Genomic DNA, 12119 nt, shown 5'->3' with positions numbered 1-12119 from the left:
TGAGTACAATTATAAAATGCTCTATAGTGTGAGCACCCTAACATAATCATTTCACATATCTATGAAAACTTGAAAATCTGGAAAATTGACGGTCCAAAGATGCATTACAACATGCACTATTTCTAAAGGAAAAAGTTTATATAAAGTTGCAACCTTAAAATGTAGAATTACAGATGCACCTCAAAGCTCCATCTAAAAAGGTTGTTTTAATGTTGAAAAACCTTCTAATTGATTATCTCAAATATGAAAAAAAAAGGATTTTGAGTCCTAGAAATAGTGCATATTGCAACACATTATCTAGACGTTCTATTTTCAAGATTTTCATATATTTATAGATCTACTTGATTTTAACTATTTTTGAAATTTAAAATTTTATAATTAGATAAAAAAATAGATTTTCAGATAATCCTAAAAAGTTTTTACACCAAAATTACATGTTATGATAAATTTTGGAGGTGCATCTTAATTGGATTGTTTAAGGTTGCAACCTTATAGAAACCACATCCATTTTTTTCTCATGTCCATTAATCTTGAGATTGAGATGATTAATGTGAAGATATTTGGACATCAAAACAGCCTCTTCTAAGGAAAATTTTGAGGTGTGCCATAATTTGATTGTTTAGAACCTCGCACTTGTATAGACATTTTTCCTCCCTAAAACCTTCACATAGGGAGAAATATAGATCATTCTGGTTTATGCATGCTGGGCGTGTATTTGAATAGAAGTGAGTGCCCTAAAAGCAAATGTTTGGGACTTGATTGGGCTGTCTATTGGCCTCTGATAGCATATCCCGTTATTCATGCTGTCAGATCAGTAAAGGTCGTTGGCAAATTTGTCCTGTGGATTACAGTCACTGCTCTCTCTGTCTCTGTTGCTCCATTATTTTGACCAGGAAAGCTGCGCAGGTGCCATACTCTTGAACAGCTCCCTCATAAGAGTACAGCTTTCTGGGTGCTGACTCACCGTTAAAGTGGAACTTAGCACACTTCAGACAGAAATCCATGAAACTGTTCCGAAGTTTTCAAAATTCAAGGTCTCTGTTTCTCTCTTCCACACTGTCTCTGGGTAAAATCCCATCCCGTGAATCAATCCACAGTTTTCAATCCACATTAATGGAAGTATATCACTAGTTTCAGCAGAGAGCTGTGAGTTCTGTCCCTCTGTGAACTGAGAGAATCAATCATAAATGGCAATCGAGAGGCCTTATCAAGTATCGCAAGGAAATGCGTACAACAGTATGCCACGATCCATAGTTCCGTATGTCATGCTCTCGTGGGTACCAAAATCCCTACACCATTGACCCATTGATTGAACGGTGATGGCGCATTTCACCATAGATTATGGTCCCATGGATGATAACTGTGCATTCCGATTGAACGGTGATGCCGCCTTTGAGCCTTTGCAGTGTTTTACAATCCCGCAATTCCTGATCTTGATTGTCAATTTGGATAGGAATTAGTTGGGACCGAACAGGTTTCAAGATGGAACGAGTCCTAGTCCCCGGTTCCTCTTAAAATGCCCCTTTTTATATAATTTTTTTTTAACATCTTCCTTTTATATATTTTTTCTTTTAGTATTTTATGTTTATTTAATATTTTTTCAGGTCCTCCTAAATCCCCACCCATAAACCCTCATTTTAATTTTTATTTTACTTTATTTACTTTTAATATTTCTCTAGATTATTAATTAGGACCGATCCAGATCGCCAATCTAGCTATCCAATGCAAATCTATGGGATAAATGAACCACTCCACCAATCTGAATTTTGAAACACTGTGCCGCCTAAAGGGAGCAAAGCCAGACTTACGAAATTGGTGATGAAACTCGACTACCAAACTCTACAAGAAATAGAATGACCAAAATAACCTTCACTATATTTTCAATTCCTCTGTAATGAAATTCACAAGCCCGTTTGGACATCTCAAATACGGAATGGTGGCGAGAGGGAGCAGCAACAGGATTGGGACCTTGTTGATTGGCAGGAAAAAAAAAAAAAAAAAAAGTCAAAATTGACACATTGACAAAAGATATATGAATGTGAGATATAAAAAGGGTATGGTTGTATAAGGCTGGCGCCCTAAATAGTAAAAGCAAGCGCACCTTCAAATAATGTCGAAATATACTTTTCAAGTATCCTCCCTGCCATACCATTTGTGAAGCTAATGATGTAGCATATGGGCTTGCTAAGTTTGGCGTTTCCCTTATATCTTTACTTGTTTCGTTTGCTTTAATTCAGATTATGTAATCCCATGCTGCTTCAACATTATATTAATAAATAACTCATAACATTCGTAAAAAAAAAAAAAAAAGTTCCAGCATTTGAATTCTTTACGACGGCTTGAAAATTTATTTTCATCCCTAATTCTATACTATAAAAATTTAAAAACAGTGTAAGTCAAACAGATCTACGAATACTTGAAAATCTTGAAAATTGACGGTTTAGATAATGTATTATAAAATACATTATTTCTAAGACTTGAAATCTATTTTTTTTCATTTTCATACATCTTTAGGTCAAGATGATCAAGTTGAGAATTTTTCAGCATCAAAACAACCTCTTCCAGTGAAATTTTGATGCACTCCTTCATTTGATTGTTTAGGGCTTCGCCATTATATAAATTTTTTTTGTAAGTAAATAAAACAACTAAGTATGCTTATCTTTAGTTAGTTTTTAAAACCCGGATCAGTGGGACAAATCATTCAAATGTGGATTTGTGTGTCAGATCATTAAATTGGTAAACTGAATCAAGTCTGGATATATCATAATAAATGATAAAAAAAACAAAAAAATTTGGAGTAGAAGGGGTGCAGATTTAGAAAGGACTTAAAAAAATATTAGATAAGTTTTAAAGAAAAATAAAAAGAATATATAAAGGACAGTGAGAGGAGTCTAGGATAAACCGTGCGAGAACCAATGCAATTCCGACCGATTTCTATCCAAATGGACAATCCAGAAAAAAAATCACTGGATTTCAAGATGGTGTGGCCAAAGCGGGAGGACGAGGAGAAGGAAAATGACTAAAATAACCCTAATGTCTCCATATCAAGAATGTTGAGATAACAAGAAGGAAATCACTCATGCCCCTAAAAATCATGCTCTCATTTAGGACTTTCCCTTATGGTCTATTGACGTTTTTGCCCTCATGTCGGAGCGGTGTGAGCACGGCCAGCTGGCAAAACACCCGGCAGGTACTGGGGGTGACATGGTATATTGTATTCCAAAGGGCGGCCCACAAGAAGGCAACTACTCCCCAATTATGGGTCGTTTCCTTTTCCAGTCCTACTGCCCTTGTTTTGCAGGTACATTGAAAATGACTAGGAGCCAAAGTGAGGGTCCCACAAGAGTCCTTGTGGTCATGAGATATTTCACTCCTTGTACGGTGGGCCGCACAAGACAGGTGGTGAGGGCAATTTAGTCAAACAGAGAAGCCAATGTCAGCAGTCCACGTGGCACAAGAGTTTCCTACAAAGAGCCAAAGCTTTGTGATGTACTGGGTCCCACGTGGCATGACATGTGGCACGTCCCTCCAGCATAAGGCTCAAAAGTTTGATCGATGAATTTTTTTTTGAAATCAACTTGGATTATTGTTGGTTCAAGTCAATGGTGTTTATAGCTATTTGGAGTGTTCCAATGGGAAGCATACAAGTAAGGGGTAGGGTGGCTAGGTATTGGTTTTGATTTTTCAAGGAAAGGTAAATATGGGGAGAGATTTGCAAATAAGTAAGGTGTGGTTCAAGGCGTCCCTCCAAATTTTATGATAACATGTAATTTGGTGGAAATATTTTTTAGGATTATTTTAAAATCTATATTTATTTTTAATTATAGAGTTTTGAATTATAAAAATGGTTAAAATCAAGTAAATTTGTAAACATATGAACATCTTGAAAATAGACAGTCTAGATAATGTGTTACAAAATGACTTATTTTTTAGAATCAAATTTTTTTTTTTCTCTCGTATTCATACATCTTGATGACAAGATAATCAATTAGAGAGTTTTTCAACATTTAAACAATCTTTTCTGATGGATTTTTGTTTTTCCAATAATTAATCATTAAGCTATTTCCAACACCTTAAGCCAGGCCCCTTGGCACCCGAAGTCAATGCTGGTTCAGAACCAATAGCCGTACGACTACTCCGATCCTTCAAGATTTTTCCGACTACTCCCGATCCTTCGAGATTTTGCCGAGCAAGGTGAAAATGAGTGAAAGGAGGTCCGAGTTTCAAAGTTTATTTTGTTGGAAGAAACCCAAGTCTAGGCCCTAAGGCCGGGGATATGGATTCTAGGATTAGATCTGGGGACAATGTGGCAGAGTCTGGGCACCATGTTTCCTAGTCAGGTCTCAATGTGTGGATGCATGATATCGCATCTCTATTACAGTCTGAAGCTGCTAGATTTTGGGACATGTTGACTAGCTAGGTTAGCAGTTTAGCCATCACTGTTGAGGGGGTTACATTGTCCAATTCGACTCAAGCGAGTTCAACAAGGGCTGTAATTTTAGCATCCTATCTCTGTTTGTTTTCATTGAAAGATCGGCCAACTTCTTGAGTTCATTTGCCTTTTGTTTTCATTGAAAGATCGGCCAACTTCTTGAGTTCATTTGCCTTTTTTTTTTTTTTTTGGTGAGTCAGTGGTTTCAACAAGGCCTGTAATTTTAGCATCCTATCTCAGTTTGTTTTCATTGAATGTTGAGGGGGTTACATTGTCCGAGTCGACTCAGGCGAGTTCAACAAGGGCTGTAATTTTAGCATCCTATCTCGGTTTGTTTTCATTGAAAGATCGGCCAACTTCTTGAGTTCATTTGCCTTGTTTTTTTTTGGGGAGTTAGTGGTTTCAACAATGGCTGTAATTTTAGCATCCTCTCTTTGTTTGTTTTCATTGAATGCTGAGGGGGTTACATTGTCCGAGTTGATTCAGGCGAGTTCAACAAGGGCTGTAATTTTAGCATCCTATCTCTGGTTGTTTTCATTGAAAGATCGGCCAACTTCTTGAGTTCGTTTGCCTTTTTTTATTTTTTAGTGAGTCAGTGGTGAGAGGGTTCATACCCTTGGTAGGAATTGAACTTAGGATGTAGCGTTGCAAATCGTCAAGCACTAACATTCCAGGCTGTTTTTCTAAGTTTGTTTGTCCTTGGTTAGAACTTAGAGCATAAGCAATGGCCATGATGATTGAGTCGAAATATCTTTTTTTTTCTTTCTTTTTTTTTTTTTTTGGTTTTTTTGTTTTTGTTTTTGTTTTTTTTGGGGAAAGAGTGAGTCGACATATATTTTGTTTGGAAGATGTCGATCTTGTCGATTAATTATGTCGAGTTTGCTATGAATTCTTATTATAGCCTTTTGCTTAGAAATTTATGATAACTTCCAAAATTTATTAGATTATGATGGATTTTAATAGCTTCAAATATATGACGGATAATTCTAGCAATGGGTTTTTAAAGTTTAGGATGAAAAGAAAGGGTGCGGTTTGTATAGAGCCGAGGCTCTAAACAATCAAATTAGAGCCCAGCTTCAAATAGTATCGAAAAATGTGGTTTGAATATTAGAAATCTTTGTGATAGCCTTAAAATATATTTTCATCTTTAATTATAAACTTTAAAGCTTAAAAAATAGTATAGATCGAGCAGATCTATGAACACTTGAAAATCTTGAGAATTGACGGTCCAAAAATGCATTATAAGCTGCACTATTTCTAAAACTTGAAATCCAGTTTTTTCTCATGCCCATGTATCTTTATGTCAAGATGATCAATTTGAGGATATTTGAGCATCAAAACAATATCTTCTAGTAAACGTTTTGAGGTGGGCTCTAATTTGATTGTTTAGAGCCTCGGCTCTATATAAGCTTTTCCCTAAATAGAAATTTTAAATGCCGTTTCGATTTTTGTGACAATGAAAATTTAGAATAATTGTACAACTTGGCCAACCATCAAAAAGAAGAGAAATAATAAAATAAAGAGTTTGTATACTATGAGAGCATTTATCTTTGTTACAAAGAAGTCACAATTGCCACTAGCCATTAAATATCAATTTGGACAGCTTAAAGTGTGCCACAAAGTTTGATTTTATTTTTATTCTTATTTTCATATTTATTAACTTTTACTCTAGCAATTAATACATTCACAACCACTTGATTCAAAATCTGATGAACAAGAGTGATTGTGACTTCCATGTATTAAACCTAAATAGTTTCTTTATATACTTTTTCTAGTACAATATTATTAAGACAAAAGTTTATATAGAGCCGAGACTCTAAACAATCAAATTCGAGCCTACCTCAAAAATTTCATTAGAAGAGATTGTTTTGATGCCCAAATATCCTCAAATTCATCATCTCGACATCAAGATGCATAGACATGAGGAAAAAAAATGGATTTCAAGTTTTGGAAATATATATTTTGTAATGCACTTTTGAACCGTCAATTTTCAAGATTTTCAAATTTTCATAGATCTCTTAATCTACACTATTTTTGAAGCTTTAAACTTTATAAATAAAGAAAAAAATATATTTTAAGGTTATAAAAAAGATTTCCAGTTTTGAAACCATATTTTTCGACACTATTTGAAGGTAGGCTCTAATTTGATTGTTTAGAGCCTAGGCTCTATACAAACCGCACCCTATTATTAAAATATGAAACATTAATGTACAACTATTATTTATGATTGAGTTGAACCTCAAATAAAAGAAAAAGGATACAAATGGATCATTTCCTTTTAATATAAGGAGATTGCAATTATTTTTGTTCATCATATTTCAAATCAGGTGAGTATGAGTGTGATATTGACTAGACTCAAAGTTCGAAAACAATTTTTCAAACTTTATAATACACATCAAGCCATCCAATTTGACATCAATAGCAATTACGATATCTTTCAACAAAGGTATATGGTCTCAGTATACGATCCGCAAATAAAATACCAGGAACACTTGACAATTAAATCCTACGCATTGTGCAAAAATCCAACTCCGGTGATCAATTTACTGTACTAGAAATTACTAAGAAACCGTCAAATCAAACGTTAACTTGGCTAAAAAGTGGCCTAGTTTTTCAAATTTTTTGTGTATATAATTCTAAAGGAGATGTCTATAATGGAAATTGAATCCCGTTTTTCACCCGTCATGCCACGACGCTACTACCCTGGAAGAGAAATGCTCCCTGGGAGCAAAATGTGCAACAACTCCCTCGGGCAAAAGAGTAACTTGGGAGGATTTACTTGATCCGAAGTTTTGGGATCTATGTAATTATCCAGTTGATCTAGGAAAATTTGGTTTTCAGTTCTAGAAAGCTTAGATCTTACCCTCTAAAAATTTCATGGTTGCTCAATCACGGGAGGTTAATTTTTTTCAAGGCACATAGATGTTCCTATTGATTTATTTTTTTCTTTAAGGTTTGTTATTAGGTTTTAAAGGCCACATCTCCAAAAATTTGAATCCAAAAAATATTCCCAACATAATTTCTAACCCTGAGTAAATGCATAGTATGCTCTGGTGGGACCCACAAATCTTTTCACTTGTCCAAAAAACATTCATACCGTAAGTTTTACCCTTGGAGTAAATGCACATCATGATCATGTGGGAACAACAAATATTTGCACTTGTCTAAATTAACCAATGTTATGAAACTGCTAGCCGAATTACTTGGTGATTTCGAGTGGACTCGTATATTCTTAAAAAAGAAATAAATTAGAAATAAATAAAAAATTCAATAAAAACAAACTTAAATATAAAGAGCACTAAAACTCTAAAAAATAAATAAATTAGCAAGAGGTGATATCCTGTTCAAAAAGTCCTTTTATGGCATCATTTTACGGTGTCTTGATCAGCCAGAACTCGACCAAGTACTGACAGAGTTACACAATGAAGGAGGTCATTCTGGCGCAGTCGCCTTAGCTCAAAAAATCAGGCACTAACGCTATTACTGGACCACTATGGCTGAAGATTGTTGGAAGTTCGTAAAGAGGTGTCCTAAATGTCATCTTTATAGAAACCTCATCCATGCACCGTGCTTACCACTCAACTTAACATTGCATGTATGGCTCTTTTCCATATGGGATCTTGATATCATCGGAATGATCTCACTGAAAGCCTCAAACGGCCACCGTTTTATATTAACGGCTACAGAGTACTTCACCAAATGGGTAGAGGCTGTATCATTTGTCAAAATTGAGGGACAACATGCTGCCCATTTCGTAAAGAACAACATTGAATTCAGATTCGGTGTTCATGAGTCAATCATTACTGACAATGGATCCAATCTCAAAAATGAAAAGGTCTCTAAAGTGTGCAAAAGTTTGGGATAACGTAGAAATTCTTCACACCTTACTATCCTCAAAGAAATGGACAAGCAGATGCTACAAACAAATGACTTCTCAGAATTATAGACAAAAAAATAGAAGGTGACAAATATTGACACGAAAAGCTAAATAACGCACTATAGGCCTACCGGACAATTGAGAAGACTTCTACTGGAATGGCCCTGTACTCATTGGTGTATGGTATGGAAGCAGTGTTACCTATTGAAGTCGAGATACCGTCTCTCCGAGTGCTTATTCATAAAGATTCAGATGAGGAACAAAAGATCGAATCACGAATCACTGCCCTCGTTAATTTGGATGAAACACGACTACGAGCAACACAAAATATTGTTGCTTACCAGTGTAGAATCAAGAGGGCATACCAAAGTAAAGTTGTTCCTCGACAGTTCAGAGAAGGGGACATGGTACTTAAGAAAATCTTCCAGACTCCTGCAAACCCACACCCTTTAGGCAAGTTCAAACCTAATTCGGAGGGGCCATTTGTGGTCACTCGAGTGCACGCAGGCAATTCTCACAAGATTAAGAATCAAGAGGGATGCGAGCTCAACGACCCCATCAATGAGATGTATTTCAGAAAATACAACCTGTAACGGGCTCAAAAGAGTGGTGAAAACCTGAAAAGGCATCACAAAAAAAAAAAAAAAAATGGACATGGTGAAAACCTGAAAGGACATCACGGGTAAAAAAAAAAAAACTCTCCAAGAAGGAGCTTCTGATTAAAAAACATTCAAATACTTGCAAGTTCCAACAATATGGCACAAGCAGACATGAGGACTAAGACTCCTCCAAAACCCTGCAGGTTCCCAACATAACCAAAACTCACAAACATGCTGGAGCGTGATATGAATGGAAAATCGAAATGACTTCGATGAATCCTTGAAGAACATCGGGACCTCTCTAAAATGGAATCTCAGCAAGAATCTAGATAACTCTTCATGGACCTGCGAAGCACAGGATGAAAGCTCCAAAGGTAAAAAGATAACTTCGAGACTTTTGAGTTCTCGCGATCCCACAAGGAAATCCTTTCATCATCTTTGGGTAAAATATAATAAAGAAAATGACCATCAAAGGGGTCACAGGTGGCAAAATTGTAAGGCTCGTCCCTTTTAAAAGCGTTTTTTAAATCTGATTGTTAAAACCATCAATTTCCAAAATCGTTTTAGAAAGGACTTCCTCCATCACTATAAAAGGTTAAAGTGTTAATCGATCTGGCCTCGTTATCGAAGCTAACTTCCTACGCTTGTTATGAAGGCTTGAAACTAGCCAGGCACTCCATAGTTGTATGAGTATAACTACCAACTACCACATATCGAAGATGGGTGAACCTTGCCAATGATGATATTGGCTAGTCTGGGAGCGTTTTATCTCTCGACTGGATCCCCTGAGGCGAAATGAGGCAAGCTCATCCCCGTGTGTGCGTATGATGTCCCAAATTCCAATTCGAAAAATGTCAAACTTGTGTGACGTAAAAGAGCCGAGACAGAATAAACGTCAAACTCGTTCGACATAAAAGAGCGAGACATGATTAACATCAAACTCGTGCGACATTAAAGGGTCGAGACAGGATAAACGACAAACTCGTGCGATGTAAAAGAGCCGAGACAGGATAAGCGTCAAACTCATGCGACGTAAAAGAGTCGAGACATGATAAACGTCAAACTCGTGCGATATAAAAGAGCCGAGACAGAAGAAAAAAAAAAAAAAAAAAACGTCAAACTCGTGCAATGTTAAAAAGCTAAGACAAGAAAAACGTCAAACTCTTGCAACGTTAAAGAGCCGAGACTGGAAAAACGTCAAACTGGTGCGATGTAAAAAAGCCGAGACAGGGACCGTCCAGCCCCATATGACATGAAAGGTCGGGTGTATCCAGGGCACAACCACCCTGTTCAATGAAAAAATGTCAAACTCATGTGACGTAAAAGAGCCGTGACAGGTATTATCTCGCCCTGTATGACGTGAAAGGTCGGGTGTATTCAAGGTACAACCACCCTGTTTCAATGGAAAAACATCAAACTCGTGTAACGTAAAAGAGCCAAGGCAGGTACCGTCTATCCCCGTATGATGTGAAAGGTCGGGTGTATCCAGGGCACAACCACCCTATTTGATGGAAAAACGTCAAACTCGTACAACGTAAAAGAGCTGAGGCAGGTACCGTCTAGTTTCGTATGACGTAAAAAGGTCGGGTGTATCCAGGGCACAACCATCCTGTTTGATGGATTCCATTTATCCTCGTATTGACATAAAAAGGTTGGGTGTATGGTCCATCACTGCATGACGCTAAACTGCTTAGATGACTCTATGGTTGTAGGAGTTAAAACTACTAAGCAACCTTGTTTTTAAAAATATCTTTCCCTTTTCAAAATGTTCACTATATGTCTTGTGTTTTCAAAAACTTTAATTTCATTGTTAAAATCGTAACCTGTCCTTGCTCCGGGTTTTATTTCAAATCTCCCCCTACTTTCAAAAATTATATTTAAAAAAAAAAAGTCCTAAAAAACGAAGGAGCTTGGACACCCGTATATGATGATTACAACGTTGCCGTGATTGCCGCTTTGCTGCCTCGTCTCTTACTTCGAATTTAGCCAGACTAGTCTGTTCTTATAGAAAGCCTTTTCCTATAGACAGCCTTAGGAAACCCTAAGGAGATAAAAAAAAAATGCCAGGGTTAAAAATTCAAACTATAAAAACCCTTGAAGTTAAGTGGCATGGCTAGAAAATCCAATTCGATTTTCAAACTTATGTAACTCACCGACATCTCACGCCGAAAACCCTAGGAGGAAAAATGCCCTAGGTGGGTGAGCTCGGTAAGTGCAATGACTTGAAGGGATAGTTGGTATGCCCCGTGACCATGTGACCTCAGGAAAGAAATTTAAAATATCTGCTTTATCTTTGACGTTCATCTGCCCCTTGAAGGATAGGGAATGTCAAAGTGTCTACTTCTTTGCCCCTCACCTGTCTCTCGAAGGATAGGGAGTTCCAAAGAGGGGCAATTGTAGACACCCTATTTTAAATCTAGCAAATTCTAGGGTTTTCTAAACCCTTAAGACTACATTATCCTAATAGACCCAATTTAGTTGCTCCAAAACTACCTAAATCCTATCCCAATTGAAGTAGAGCCCAAAAGCTTTCCAATGGTTAAATAATAGTATGAATCGGGCCTACGGATAAAAAGATGTCATAAATGACAATTTAGTCTATGTGAGACCCAACTGTTGGGCCACGGACTAGGCAGTATCGGGTCCGACAGGCCCAGACTTGGGTTGATGATGCAGTCCATGAATCTGATGATGTAGTAAATGTGTTTTCTTTAATTAGATAGGGCTAAAACTTCAAGATAAATCCAAAACATTCTGAAAAAAACTTCAAAAAATTTAGGAAAAATCACAAATTGAATATTATAAATACCCCATCTCCTTAACCCAAAAGAGAGAGAAAAAGAGACAAAAAAAGCCTTAAAAATTCTTGAAATTAAGAAAATTACCCAAAAATAAGAAAAACGTTAGAAAATTCCTAAAAATTTAGGAAAATTCCCCAAAAATCCAAAAAATTTAGAGAAAATCTCAGAATTCATATTCAACTTATGGATATCACAAAACCCTTAAAAAACTAAGAAAATTCTCCTCTAGATCTCGAAAAAGACTGACAGTTTTAGAAAAATCTCTAGATTGAAAACCTTAGAGAAGATAGAAACCCTAGCCTCACCCTAGATTAAAACTAGAATTAAGGCAGAACAACCCTAAATCTAACCCTTTACACAAGAGATCTGCTGATTAACATCCGAAATAGAGAGGCAAAGATGACCAGTTC

Source organism: Amborella trichopoda, chromosome 8 (assembly GCF_054954075.1).
Source record: "Amborella trichopoda isolate Santa Cruz 75 chromosome 8, AtrichopodaSantaCruz75HAP2 v2.0, whole genome shotgun sequence".
In the NCBI taxonomy this organism is placed as follows: Eukaryota; Viridiplantae; Streptophyta; class Magnoliopsida; order Amborellales; family Amborellaceae; genus Amborella; species Amborella trichopoda.
This window is presented reverse-complemented; position numbering follows the sequence as displayed.